Source organism: Sarcophilus harrisii, chromosome X (genome assembly GCF_902635505.1).
Source record: "Sarcophilus harrisii chromosome X, mSarHar1.11, whole genome shotgun sequence".
Classification (NCBI taxonomy): domain Eukaryota; kingdom Metazoa; phylum Chordata; class Mammalia; order Dasyuromorphia; family Dasyuridae; genus Sarcophilus; species Sarcophilus harrisii.
In genome coordinates this window covers 74,659,508-74,672,865 of record NC_045432.1, presented here as the reverse complement: position 1 = coordinate 74,672,865, position 13,358 = coordinate 74,659,508, and positions in this window count along the sequence as shown.

Genomic DNA, 13,358 nt, shown 5'->3' with positions numbered 1-13,358 from the left:
GGTGAGAAGGGAAGCATGGAATAGAGGAGTAGAAGATATACTTCTGTCAAGCCCATGGGAGACGAGTCAAAGGATAATGATTCCTTTATTGCTTTGGCAAGAGGGAGGTAGTGCAAGTGAAGAATCAAGGGAAGGGACGAGGATGGGAGTAGTGGAAGGGGAGGCAGTGGCCTACCCCAGAGAATAGTATTTCTGTGTCAGAGGAGGTATATGTTAGAAACTTTCGGTGGTCAAGGAGCAAGGAGGTGGGAGGCCCGGGGTGCCGTTAGGCCCCAGAGTGGTGGTGCGGTGGGGAGGTTGGGATAGCCCTGGGGATGAAGAATGATCATAGTGAAGATGGGGATGGGCCAGACCTCATCATGACTCCTACCAGGAAATGCTATTTCCTCCTGATCTGATTTTCTTCATGGAGAGAGATGAGAGAAAAAGAACAAAAGAAGAAAATACAGAGGAAGTTCCAGAAAGGCAAGAACATAGAACGTGGACGCAAAAGGGAGGTCACATCCAGTATTTTGGAAGTTTTGCTTTCATGACAGAGTAATGAATTATTAAGTAAGGGTATAGCTCGTGAATCAGAGAATAAAGTTCAGAATAGACTTAAAAGGAAAAGAACGGGGACAGAGCAAAGGAAAATTCATTGGAAAAAAAAGCACGGCAAACTAAGAAGTCGGAGAAGACTTGGTGGGGGTAATTTTGAACTACTTGATTAACTGGTTGGATAAAGAGAATAAAGGACAAAAAAAGGAGGAGAAACAAACAAATGAATAAAAGAAAAAATGCCAAGTTAAGTGAATTCACAGAACTTGGGCTCAGATGGAGCAATAAACAGGATGGGGAGGAGATAATGAGGGAAGCAGCGAGGTAGTGTAAGTAAAATGAATCCTAGGAACAGAATTCGGATTTAAAAGAGTAACTAATGACCTTTACCTCTATCCAATCTAGCTTAACATTTTTTATTATATGTCATTTAGTCCACGTTTAAGTTTAAATCTTTTCTCTAAACACCTTTTATTGGTAATCACTATTGGATTGTGGTCAAGAAAAGGTTTGTTTAAGATTTCTGCTCTCCTGTATTTCTTTTCAGTTTGATGGATTAGTACATGAGCCCCTGATAACCTCTACTTGTATTTATGGTGTTTCCCTCAAAAATGACAGGGAAGATTGTGAGTCATAGAAGAAATTAGAAAAAAAATTCATCAAACAAAAATGATGAGAATATACAAGAACTTTTGAGATGTAGCCAAAATCAACTTAGGGAAAATTTATATCCCTAAACACTTTGATCAGCAAAAGAGAGAAGACAAGTTCAGTGAACTGTGACTGTGACTAAATAAGTTAGAAAAAGAAAATTTTGAAAAGTCTGAAAATCAAAGAACAGATAAACAATTAAGAATGAAAATACTGAACTCACTAATGACACTAGGGATAGGTTTTGGAAAACAGGAATAAAATAATTAAATTGTTATGTACTTTCTCAAAAAAAGAGAAAAGCTAAATTATTATATTCAAAAATGAAAACAAAGAATTAATGAGATAAAAATGAAATCAAAGAAATAATTAGAAACATTGCCCAATGATACATCAAAAACCTGACATCTTAAAAGAAATAGATGAAAATTTATAATAATAAAAAATGCCTAGATGAACAGAATGATTTACGGAAAATTTTAGCAATGCAATCTCAGAAAAAAGCTATTGAACAAACTACAAAAGAACTCCCAAAGGGAAAAAGAATACTAGGTTCAGATAGATTTGCAAGTGAAAGATCAATTAATTACAATATTGTGCAGATGGATAACAAAAATAGAGGAAAAATGCATCCAACCAAACTTCTTGTGTGAGACATATACAGTCCTCTAAGCAGAATGAGACAAAGCAGAGAAAGAAAATGATAGACTGGTCTCATTAGTGAATCCTCATGCAAAAATATTAACTAAAATATTTGCTAAAGCAACATATAAAAAGATTAGAGTCTCCCTGAAGTCAGGAGGACCTGAGTTCAAATCTGTTCTCAGACACTTAAAACTTCCTAGCTGTGTGACCCTGGGCAAGTCACTTAATCCCAATTGCTTCAGGAACAAAAAAGAAAAAAAATATACTCTTCCACAAAGATCCAGAAATGAACACTCTTTCACAAAGCCACAGGTTTACCCTACTTAATTGTTGGGTCTAGGGATCCGACTCGTTGCCAGAGCTGGGGTTAGGCAACGTTTTACAAAGTTCTCACAGGTTATCAATTGTCTTAGTGCTTTTGCAAAAAACTTCATCAATCCAAGGTTAATAAAAGTAAAAGAGAAAGAAAATCAAGCTTTCAGTCTCAGAAAGGAAGTCTGGCCCCCTCAGCAGCCCCAGAACTCTTACACTTCTCCCCACAGGGATTAGGTACATGGAGTCATCTGGAAGTCAACCCTTCCCCTTCAAGTAAGAAAACAAACCACTTTGGCTTGGTGCTTATGTTGGGCCCAGAGGGCTCTGAGGTACTCAACTTTCTCCATCTTCCAGTAAGGGACCCCTTTGATCTCACCTGAATTGGGTACCAACAGCTACAATAAATGAGATCCTGGTGGGGGGGGAGATATGCATTTTCTCTCTCTCTCTGTCTCTCTTTTCCTCCCTCTTTCTCTCCCTCTGTCTCTGTCTTTCTCTCTCTCTTTGTCTCTCTCTGTCTCTCTCTCTCTCTCTCTCTCTCTCTCTCTGTCTCTTTCTCTCTGTCTCTGTCTCTCTCTCTTTATCTCTCTCTCTCTCCTTCCCTCCCTCTCTCTCTCTATCTCTCCTTTCCTCCCTCTCTCTTTCATTGAAAAAGAGCCCGTCTGTTAGGTTCCCACACATGCAAACCAAGTTTAATCCTAGTGGTAAAATTTCTTTGGATTGCTGAAACCCATAGGCCCCCCCATCATCCCTTCAGGGACCCTTGAAACACATTAGGAAGTGAGCTGAAAGGCCAAACCCACTAAGACAAGGAGGCCACCAAAGAGGTGAGGGCTTCCTCAAAGGGGATTAAGCCCTCAGGATCTCTGGGAAAACTTGGCTGCTTACCTCCACTTACGCTGCGTGTAGTTGGTACAGGTTGTTTGTGTGTAGCTTCTACCATTAGATTATAATTTCCTTAAGGACGGGGATTATTTTTGCCTGTCTTTGATTCTCCAGCACCTCGCGTAGTCATGGGAAGCACTTAATAAATGCTTATTGACTGGCTGACTTTATCAAAAGGATTTCAGATGAGTTATCTGGACTCATGTCATGATGGACCAGGCAGTTCAGTTTGCTTAAAAGTACAAAGAAACAAAGGGACAGCTAGGATAGAGTATCAGGCCCGGGGTCACAAAGACTCCTCCTTCCTAAATTCAAATCATGCCCCAGACCTACCTAGCTGTGTGGCCCTGAGCAAGTCACTTCACCCTGTTTGCCTTAGTTTCCTCATCTGTAAAATGAGCTGGAGAAGGAAATGGCGAACTAAGAAAACCCAAAATAAGGACACAAAGAGTTGGACGTGACTAGAAATGACTGAATGGCATTAATCCAAAGAAATCTGGGTGAGCTTCCATATTGATCTAGGGGAACTGTGAGATACTAGTATCTAAGCACCCGGAATCTGGGTGATCTTTATTGGCGCCCGCACCTGTGACAGGCATATAAGTACACGGACGAGCAAAAGTTATATCAAAAAATCTTTTCTGATTTGGAAGGGAACGAGCTCAGATTCAATTTCAGTCTCGAATAATAGAACTGCAAACTCCCCCTAGTTTTTCTCAGTGGATCCCTGAAATGCTAGAGCATGCAAGGAGAAGAATATGAGATGAAGAATCTCTCCAGGGGGTCTCTGCAAAGGGATCGACAGATTCTGGCTGAAGTCCCACTGGATCAAGAGATGTTTCAAACAATATTTGTTTGTATTCCTTTGGGGTTTGTCCTTCATTGATGGAGTGTTTTGTTTTGTTTTGTTTTTGCAAAAATGACACCTTCGTTTGCCATTTCCTTTTCCAGCTCATTTTACAGATGAGGAAACTAAGGCAAATAGTGTGAAGTGACTTGCTCAAGGGCAGTAGTTCTGGGGCCCGATTTGAACTTAGGAAACATGGGACAGGATGTTTACATATCTCTTATCTCCTCAAATCTTCTCCAGGCCTCTGGACCTCCCGGAGCTATTGACCCCTCCCTCTTTTCCCATCCTTTGACTATCTTCTGGCTAGCTCCCCTGCAGACCAGTGAAGTTTCAGCTTGAACATCTTCAATGGCTTCCCCAGTGCTTCCCAAACCAAGTTCATATAGTTTCCAATGTAATTACAACACCCTTGAGGCAGGGCCCATGTTCCATTTTACCTCAGTCTTAATGCAGTTTTTAGTTCTAAAAGAGTTAGAAGAGGCTCTGGATTTGGGGGTTCACAGGGTATAATTAATAGTAATGAACGCACATGTTTCTCACTAAAATTCTGGTGAACAGATGAAAAGATCTGGGGATCTTCTAATGGTTTGGAGCGATATGATCTGCCAAAGTGGCGATCTAAGTCCTCCAGGGATTTTAGGGAATCTGAGAGGGATTAGTCAATAAAGGGGCAACATTTTTTTTCCCTTAACGCTTTTTAATTTTCAAAGACTATGCATGGATAATGTTTTTTCACTATTGACCCTTGCAAAACCTTGTGTTTCAATTTTTCTCCCCTTCCCCTAGGATGAGGAATAGTCCAGTTTATGCTAAACATGGTAGAAATAAATGTTAAATCCAATATATGCATATGGATCTATACAATTCCCTCGCTGCACAAGAACAGTCAGATCAAACCAGAAAAAAATGAGAAAGAAAACAAAATGCAAGTCAACAACAACAAAAAGAGCGAGAATGCTCTGTTGTAGTCCACACTCAGCCCCCACCGCCCTCTCTCTGGGTGCAGATGGCTCTCTTTATTTTTATTTATTTTTTCATAATTATAACTTTTTATTGACAGAGCCCATGCCAGGGTAATTTTTTACAACATTATCCCTTGCACTCACTTCTGTTCTGACTTTTTCCCTTCCCTCCCTCCACCCCCTCCCCCAGATGGCAAGCAGTCCTATGTATGAAATATGTCACAGTATATCCTAGACACAATGTCTGTGTGCAGGACTGAACAAGTCTCTTGTTGCTCAGGGAGAACTGGATTCAGAAGGTAGAAATAACCCGGGAAGAAAAACAAAAATGCAAACAGTTTACATTCATTTCCCAGTGTTCTTTCTCTGGGTGTAGCTGCTTCTGTCCATCCTTGATCAAGTGAAACTGAGTTAGATCTTCTCTTTGTCGAGGAAATCCACTTCTGTCACAATACATCCTCATACAGTATCATTGTTGAAGTATATAATGATCTCCTGGTTCTGCTCATTTCCCTCAGCATCAGTTCATGTAAGTCTCTCCAGGCCTTTCTGAAATCATCCTGTTGGTCATTTCTTACAGAACAATAATATTCCATAATATTCATATACCACAATTTATTCAGCCATTCTCCAATTGATGGGCATCCACTCAGTTTCCAGTTTCTGGCCACTACAAAGAGGGCTGCCCCAAACATTCGTGCACATACAGGTCCCTTTCCCTTCTTTAGTATCTCTTTGGGGTATAAACCCAGTAGAGACACTGCTGGATCAAAGGGTATGCACAGTTTGATAACTTTTTGAGCATAGTTCCAAACTGCTCTCCAGAATGGCTGGATGTGTTCACAACTCCACCAACAATGCATCAGTGTCCCAGTTTTCCCACATCCCCTCCAACATTTGTCATTATCTTTTCTGGTCATCTTAGCCAATCTGACAGGTGTGTAGTGGTGTCTCAGAGTTGAAGGGACAACCTTTTTGACATGTGGTAGCCTTTCTGGAGGCGGCAGCAACATAACTTTGGAATGCCTTGTAAAGATGTTATCAAATGGACATTTGTTTTAGAAAACAAACATTTTTAATCCTTCACAGAGCCGTAACTGCCTCCCCTTTCAACTGATAATTATAAAATGACTTTGTACATTCACCGATGGAAAGAGAATATTTTTCATCTTCGTTAGGCATCCTGCTGGGGGCCCAGAGATAAGCTCAATTTTAGCTACCCCAGGCTTTGAGAGAGAACAAAACGAGCTAATTGTGTGCTGTACTTTATGGTCTTATTCTTACCATAATTCCAAGCTCCATTTGAAGTCCTTGCTAATGTAATAGCTGCTCCTCAGGGCCAGATATCAAAGCTTCTGACACAATTATGAGCCTCAAGATGTATATACTACCAGATGAATAGTGGGGCAGCCGGAAAAAGCAAAAGAACCCAATCCCACTTTAATGTAGCAGTGCACGTGCCAGGAAACGGAGTCTATTTCAAATTTACCTAGAGGTGATAATGCTCTAATGTTCTGTTTTCCTATAGTTTCCAGGTTTCTCGTCATCTCTCTCTCTCTCTCTCTCTCTCTCTCTCTCTCTCTCTCTGTCTCTCTCTCTCTCCCCATGTATACATACACACATGTATACATGTGTGTATGTATGTATGTATGTAGTGGGGATGAATCCAATGGATCAGATCCATTGGAACTCTCAATCTACAATCCCATGAACGACCAGGTTCGAATCTTGACTGATGCTCTGGGGCTCAGTTTTTTCATTTGTAACTCATTTATAGAGCGCTGGCAAATCTTGCTCCCAGCATCCCTGTGACAAAGGTAATAGCAAGCAAAGGCTGTTGGTTTAGAAGGGATCCTGGAGACCGTCTAGTCTAATCTCTCACTACAGAAATAAGAAAAATGAAAGCTCGGGGGAACAACTGACTTGCCCATTGTCACCCAAGCAGTTAACAGAAGAACCCGGATTCAAATATAGGACCTTTGCCTTTTTGCACTTCGTATTGTCTCCCTCCCCCCCACCCCGCCAAATATGGAGGTGGTATGTATGTGTGTGTGAGGTGAGGAGTCAGGCTAAAAAAAATGTAATGCCTACAGTTAATGTCATTAGATTATCAAGTCTCTCTCCATTTCACAGATGAGAAAACTGAGTCTTCGAGAGGTTGAAGTGACTTGCCTGGGCCCTGGCACCAAATTTGAACCTAAGGCTTCTCGCTCCAAGTGCATTCAGTAACCTATTCACTCTATGCCGGTAGGAAGGCGAGGTGGCTGGACCGCTAAGGGCCCAGGATCCTTTAAAACCCCCCAAGGCCAGAATTGTAGGGAGGGTTAAACTATTTTTCCTCTTGCCATCCCCTGAAAATGATTTAGTTTAAGATCATGAAACAGGTCTTTGGAGATCTCCTGCCCTTCCTTGTTGGAGAGGTAGGGGAAGCGATGGTGCCCGCGGGGATGGATGCGGTCACGGTACTGAATGCTTCTGCTTAACTCATGTTCTTTATTTCAAGGTAGGATCCCATTTTAGTTGTTTGTAGCTCTCGAAAGTCTTTGGCTCCCTTCGGCCTTGGCGCTGTGATATCACTGCAAAGAACATGGCGACTCGGTGACTTTTTTCTGTTTTTACCAGATGCTCATCCCATTTTGTTATGGTGTGATCATGGCCTGGATCCCTGGCAGGAGCGCCCACGTGGTAACGCTCCATACCCAGAGGGAGGCCTGGAGTGTGTTAAGCAGATCCTTCCCAGAGGATTATGGATGGACACAGACGAGAGTGCCTCAGATTTCAAAGACATGGATGAGTTAGAATCCCTCCAAGTGAAGAATATGCTCCTAGTCATGAGCTCACAGATCCAGCAGGCCACGGGGGGCTCCACAAAGCCCCTAAATATTAAGATGCAAAGGAAGCTGAGGGCAGGCTCGCTCAGTACCCGGCCTGCTGTGCTGGGAGTCCTGTTGCATTAGCTAAGACATATTGGTTACCGTAAACAGCTATGGGAAGAACAGCAAGTCTTCCTCCCCCTCTCACCATCAATGCTACCCTCCCCATGATGCCAGCCTCTACATCGATGCCAGCCTCCCCACTGATACCAGCCTCTCCTCTTTCTGCAGCTTTGCCAGTGTTCAGAGCAGATTTGCTCCTGTGAAATGAGGAGGAAGTCAGGCTGTCTTGGCCCTGGTCCTTCCTGTAGCTGTGCCCTTGGCTGTGTCAGAGAGAAAGCCAGTCCTTCCCAGAAAAGCCACGTTCCTCCACGCTGCAAATCAAGTAGCGGTGGGTTTTCTTCCTGTGTGAGACCTTGTCTGACCCCCCCCCCCATTGTGAGACCACCCGGCCCCCTTCAAGTGCTCTGTGTCAGTGGCGAGCATGTTTTGCGGCCTCCTTCCCCCTGGCAGAGCAAGCGCTCCCGCAGGGCAGGAGTTGTTTGGATTTTCCTGTTCCAGGGTTCCCCAGTGCCTAGATCTGTGCCTGGCCTCTAAGAAACATCTAAATACTCCTTGAATGAATAAATCCATGACCTTAGAGGCCCCCCAGCCTGGCCCAAATGAGTGTCCTATACACTGTCAGTGCTCACTCGCTATTTCTTGACTCCAACTGAAGTCCCCAGAACTTTTATTAGGGACACCGAACTCCTCCTTTATTTCCAGAGGTACTACTGGTGGCTGGAGATATGGGAAGTCCTGTCACTGGTAGGAGGGCAGGAGATCACTTCACAGCCACCAACCAGAATATCCGCCTGCTTTTTACAAAGCTAGAAAGAGCACTCAGGGTAGCAGGAGAAGCAGTGTGGTGTGATGGAGAGAGTGCTGACAATCTAGCAGAAAAGGCCTCTGGGAGTCTCCGCAGCCTTGTCTCTAAAATGGGAATCATATTTGGAATACTTCCTTTACCCCGTTGTCAGGAGGCTCCCCGGTGATAACGTAAATGCCAGCTGGGCGGCTGGGGGGGCACCACAAAACACAGAGTGCTGGGCTGCAGTCAGGATGAATCTTCTTCCCGAGTTCAAATCCAGCCTCAGATACTTACCAGTTGTGTGACTCCATGCAAGTCACTTCCCCCTGTTCGCCTCAGTTTTCTCATCTGTAAGATGAGCTGGAGAAGGAAAGGGCAAAGCACTCCGGTGTCTCTGACAAGAACACCCCCCACGGGCCCAAACAGTTGAATGATAAAAATAAAAGCTAGCTATCATTATTGTTATCTTCCCTCAAATCAGATGTGGAGTGAACTCTCCCTCCTATTTCCCTTCCTCCTCGGGAGGACTTTACAATCTCCACCTAACAACCGGCAGGACCGATACCGGCCCACGGCCAGGTCGGGCCAGTCGCAAACAATGAGCTGATTTTGTGTCCATCGCTCACTTATGCTTATGGTATTCGGGAGGTGGCTTCCTGGAGGAGGACCCAGCATCCTTTGCCCTGGATGTAGGTAGAGTGAAACAGGCAGGGACACAGTGTCGCCGAGGGCACGCTGTCCTAGTACATGCTGTCCTCATACATTGGCATTTCTCTGACCCAGTTTGGTCCTGGACTGGCCACCAGGGGAACAGGCAGGACTACAGGACTATGGGTTAGCTTCCCTGGGCTACAGCTGGGAAGCCATTCTCTGTCAGACACTTTTTTCTGACTTGTATCTGCTTGGGCCATGTGTCTATCGAGGAAAAGGAAGGAAACTTGGGGACAATTTAGGCTTTCCTGAAAATCCAGGAAGAAACAGGAAGTTAACGAAAAGTCAGCCAGATTCAAATTATAACGACCCTTCTTGGTCCCAAAGCGAAAAAAAGGAAACCAACATCCAGGAACTACGGATGCAGAATGTCTCGTAGGAGGCAGATTTGACTGCTTTGGTATTATAATATATAGAATACAGTATTCTCCTTTATTACAAGGGGAAGGGTTAATGGTTGGATGGAGGCTGTGTTTGGGGAGAGATTCTGTGAAATGATTGTGAGATGATGAAAACCATCAGTAGAACTTTTCATGGGACCATTAATCAAGGGTACTTGATTCACAGCGTTTAGGAACAGCTGCTTTTTTGTGGGATGTTTGTTTTCTTTCCCTTCCCCCTATCCCATCTTTCTTTCTTTTCATCTTGTGTCACTAAGGTGACTTCATGACTAATAAATATCCGTCTTCCCCAAATCTCATCCAATTCAACAAACACTCACTCAACGCTTCCTTTGTGCAAAGGTCTGTGCTGGGTGCTGGGGAGCTATGATCCCAAGTGGGCTAGGGTGCTTTTCCACAGGGAGCTCACAGTCAAGTCAGGGAGAAAAGATGGGAAATATCCTAATTCTAGTACCAAAGAAAATCAGCTCAGTGTGGGAGAGGATCAAAAAAAAGAGAAAGGCATTTTGGTTTGGGGGCAAGGGGCAGGAAAAATCATTCCCATCTCTAGAGTGCCTGCAGGTTGCTCAAGCACCTTCCTTTGAACATTGCCAAGTGGCAAGTAGGGCAGGTATTCTTAACTTCATTTGATTGATGAGAGGGAAAGTGACTTGCTCATGGCATTCAGGTCTTCTGATCCCAAGGCAGTCACTCGTGTTCCCTCACAACGTTGCCTCTCTCAGGAGAGTTCTGGGAGCGGCAGAGTTGAGCCAGGTCTGAGGGCAACAGGTAGCAAGAGGGGCACGCTCTCCAGCTGGGAGCTCCAATCCTTCAGCAAAAATGAGTGTGCTGGTGGGTAGCTGCGTATGACAGATTGATAGAAGTAGGAGCGGTAGCATCCTATTCTGCGGCACCTCGACGTTGCTACCGTGTGTAGGGGTATGCTGATGGACAGTGATTGGCTTTGCTTTGGGCCTATTCAGCATACCCTCCCCAGTAGGAAGCGGCCTTATGGGCTCCTCATTTCACGGGATGTAACAGACTGGCACTTACACCGGCTACTCTGGCCCTCAGAAGAGGACCTTTCTGGCCACTCTCCGGGAAGTATTACAGATGATATGGTGGGAAATGTTATGCTTATCAATGCAAATGCAATTTTTGCATTTAGGTCAAGTGGCGATCTCCTCCAGGACATCTGGAACAATCACTCTTTATATTTGTCAGTGAAAGAAAAAAGGAGATAGAAAGGAATACTCCTTCCTTACTGTAATTGTCGGTCGTCTGACTTCCCAACACTAGCTTGCTCAAATGGGTACTGTCCCTGCTCTATGAACACTTTGATTAGCATGGCATCTGGGTGAGTCAGTGAGTGGGCATGTAGCTAATTAGAAACTCAATTACTTGGGAAGCAGCACAAGGCTGGAAGCTGAAGATCAGCAGCTCAGAAGCTCTTCTCTAACTTTACTTACAAGCTGGGGAAGTCATCTGTGACCTCTTGGGGCACCAGTAAAAAAGGTCCAATTCTACCACATTGCCTTTTCGAAGGATTTTGGTTGATAAAAGAAAAGTATTAAGTAGCGTTCTATGGTTTTTGTATCGCTCAGCTGGTTTGAAACTTGCTGAGCAGGAACGGAGGAAGAAAGGACAATGTTTCCGACAATCATAGCAAGGGATAATGTGCGTAACTCCAGAGACTGAAAAGATAGAGCTAACCCCAACCTGCAGCACTTGGAGGTAGAGTGAGGATTCTTTAAATATTGGTCATGGGCCAACATCCAGGAAAAGCGATCATTGTGTCCAACATTTGTAGTGGGGAAAAATCTGTCCCATTGCCAGAAAGCTGTTATATAAATATACCTGCCCTGCTGGAGAATGAAGCAGATCTGGAAGGATTGCTAGGCTGTTAACTAACTCATGACACGATGGCGTCAAAAAGGGAGGGAGTGGGGCCCAATAGGCAGAACAAGATTGTGGTTGCATCCACATTGGCAAGAGTTTTCTAAATAAAACATTTGTTTTTTTGGGTTTTTTTAAATCACCAGCTGATGTGTGCCGCGTGCATAGGCCAGATATTCACATCAGTGAGAAATGTTGACAAAAGAAAGGACCACTCATGGTATTATAATGAGAGCAAAGATTTTAGGGACATTATTAAGATGGTCAAATATCTTCAGGGTATCTAGGCTTGATTGTCAACCAGGGGAAGCTCCTCACAAGGACACTGACACAAGTGTCTTCTTGCCTGTTATTACAGTTATGGTGGAGTTGCCATTGTAGATATGAACCCACAGTTCGGGGCTTGATATTATTTTTGTTTCTGGTTTACTTTAATGTGATCTTTGGTTTCTCATTTAATAGCTCTTCTGTTGGAAGTGTTTTGGTCTGGAAAACGGTGACCACAGAATTGTCCTGTTAATGACATACAGATATTTGGGAAACTATGTAGCCCTTCTTTTGACTCTTAGCTTCTCTGCAAATCTATATAACAACATTAATTTTTGGTGATGCTGTTTGCTTTTGAGTCATGAAACGAAGGAAAAAAGCATGAATTAAGCATTTACTATGTACGAAGCACTATGCATGTACTAAGGATACAAATACAAAAGTAAGGTAGTCCCTTCCCTCAAAGAGCTTTCATTCTAATAGGGAAACAACACATATAGGGAAGTAGAGGATAGGTAGGAATACTTTGGTTTAAAAATCTCCTGAGATGGTAAGTGGAGCCATAAGGAGTAAACAGGCAGACACTTATTAGAAGTAATGACAGTACTAATTTGAGTATTGTTACAGAACTGTTTGGGATGGGGGGGGGAAGAGGAGTGGTATTATGGTGGCAAGGCAGCTAATGAGAAGGTGACTTGGGAATAAAATGAAGCATGGCTGGCACTAAGCAGAAATAATGGGCTCCTGGGAGCATGAACCAACCATACCAATGGGGCCCCAGGGTAGGCATTTTGGAAATGAAAGGATCAAGTCCTCAGGGCATGGTTTTTGGGTGGCAAGGCAATCGATGACATTATCAAGCTTTGGAAAATGAACGGTCACTCCAGGGACAATGGAGAAGCACAAGGTGAGCATGAGGAGGCCATAATCACTGACTAGACTGAATTGCGAGAGAGACATAGTTCATAAAGGTTGTCATCCCAGAACTGTATAACTGGAAATGAAGGTGGACTCTTTAGGCGAGAGCCAGGATTTCCCCAAGGATAGTGCCATTAGCATGCAGGCCAAGTCAGGAGAACTAGAAGAAAGCCACTATCGTGTGGCGGGAGCCCTGGTGGAGAAGTCACAGGACAGACACATGAATTATATAGTATCACAGTGTGGCTTGGTCACAAGAGATATTCATAATAATGAGATCAAAGCATCAAAGTAAAGCAAAGTGAAATGCCATTCACAATTTCAAGTTGGAAGTTTCTCCAGGTCAGTATCATCAGTATTGTGTTCAAAAGAACCCATTGTAAGAAGAAACTGCATCCATATGGCCTCCCTTAAGGAATTCCCCAGGAAAGGGAAAAAAAGGACACAAGATGGAATAAATGATCTATGATACTAAAGGAAGACTGATGCTAACATGATCACTAATATGAAGTATCCTCCTAAGGGGATGTAGGAAAAAGATAGGGCAAAGGCAACTGATCCTCAGGTGACACGGTCTATGGTCTTAGTTGCAGAGCCAGAAAGATCTGAATTCAAATC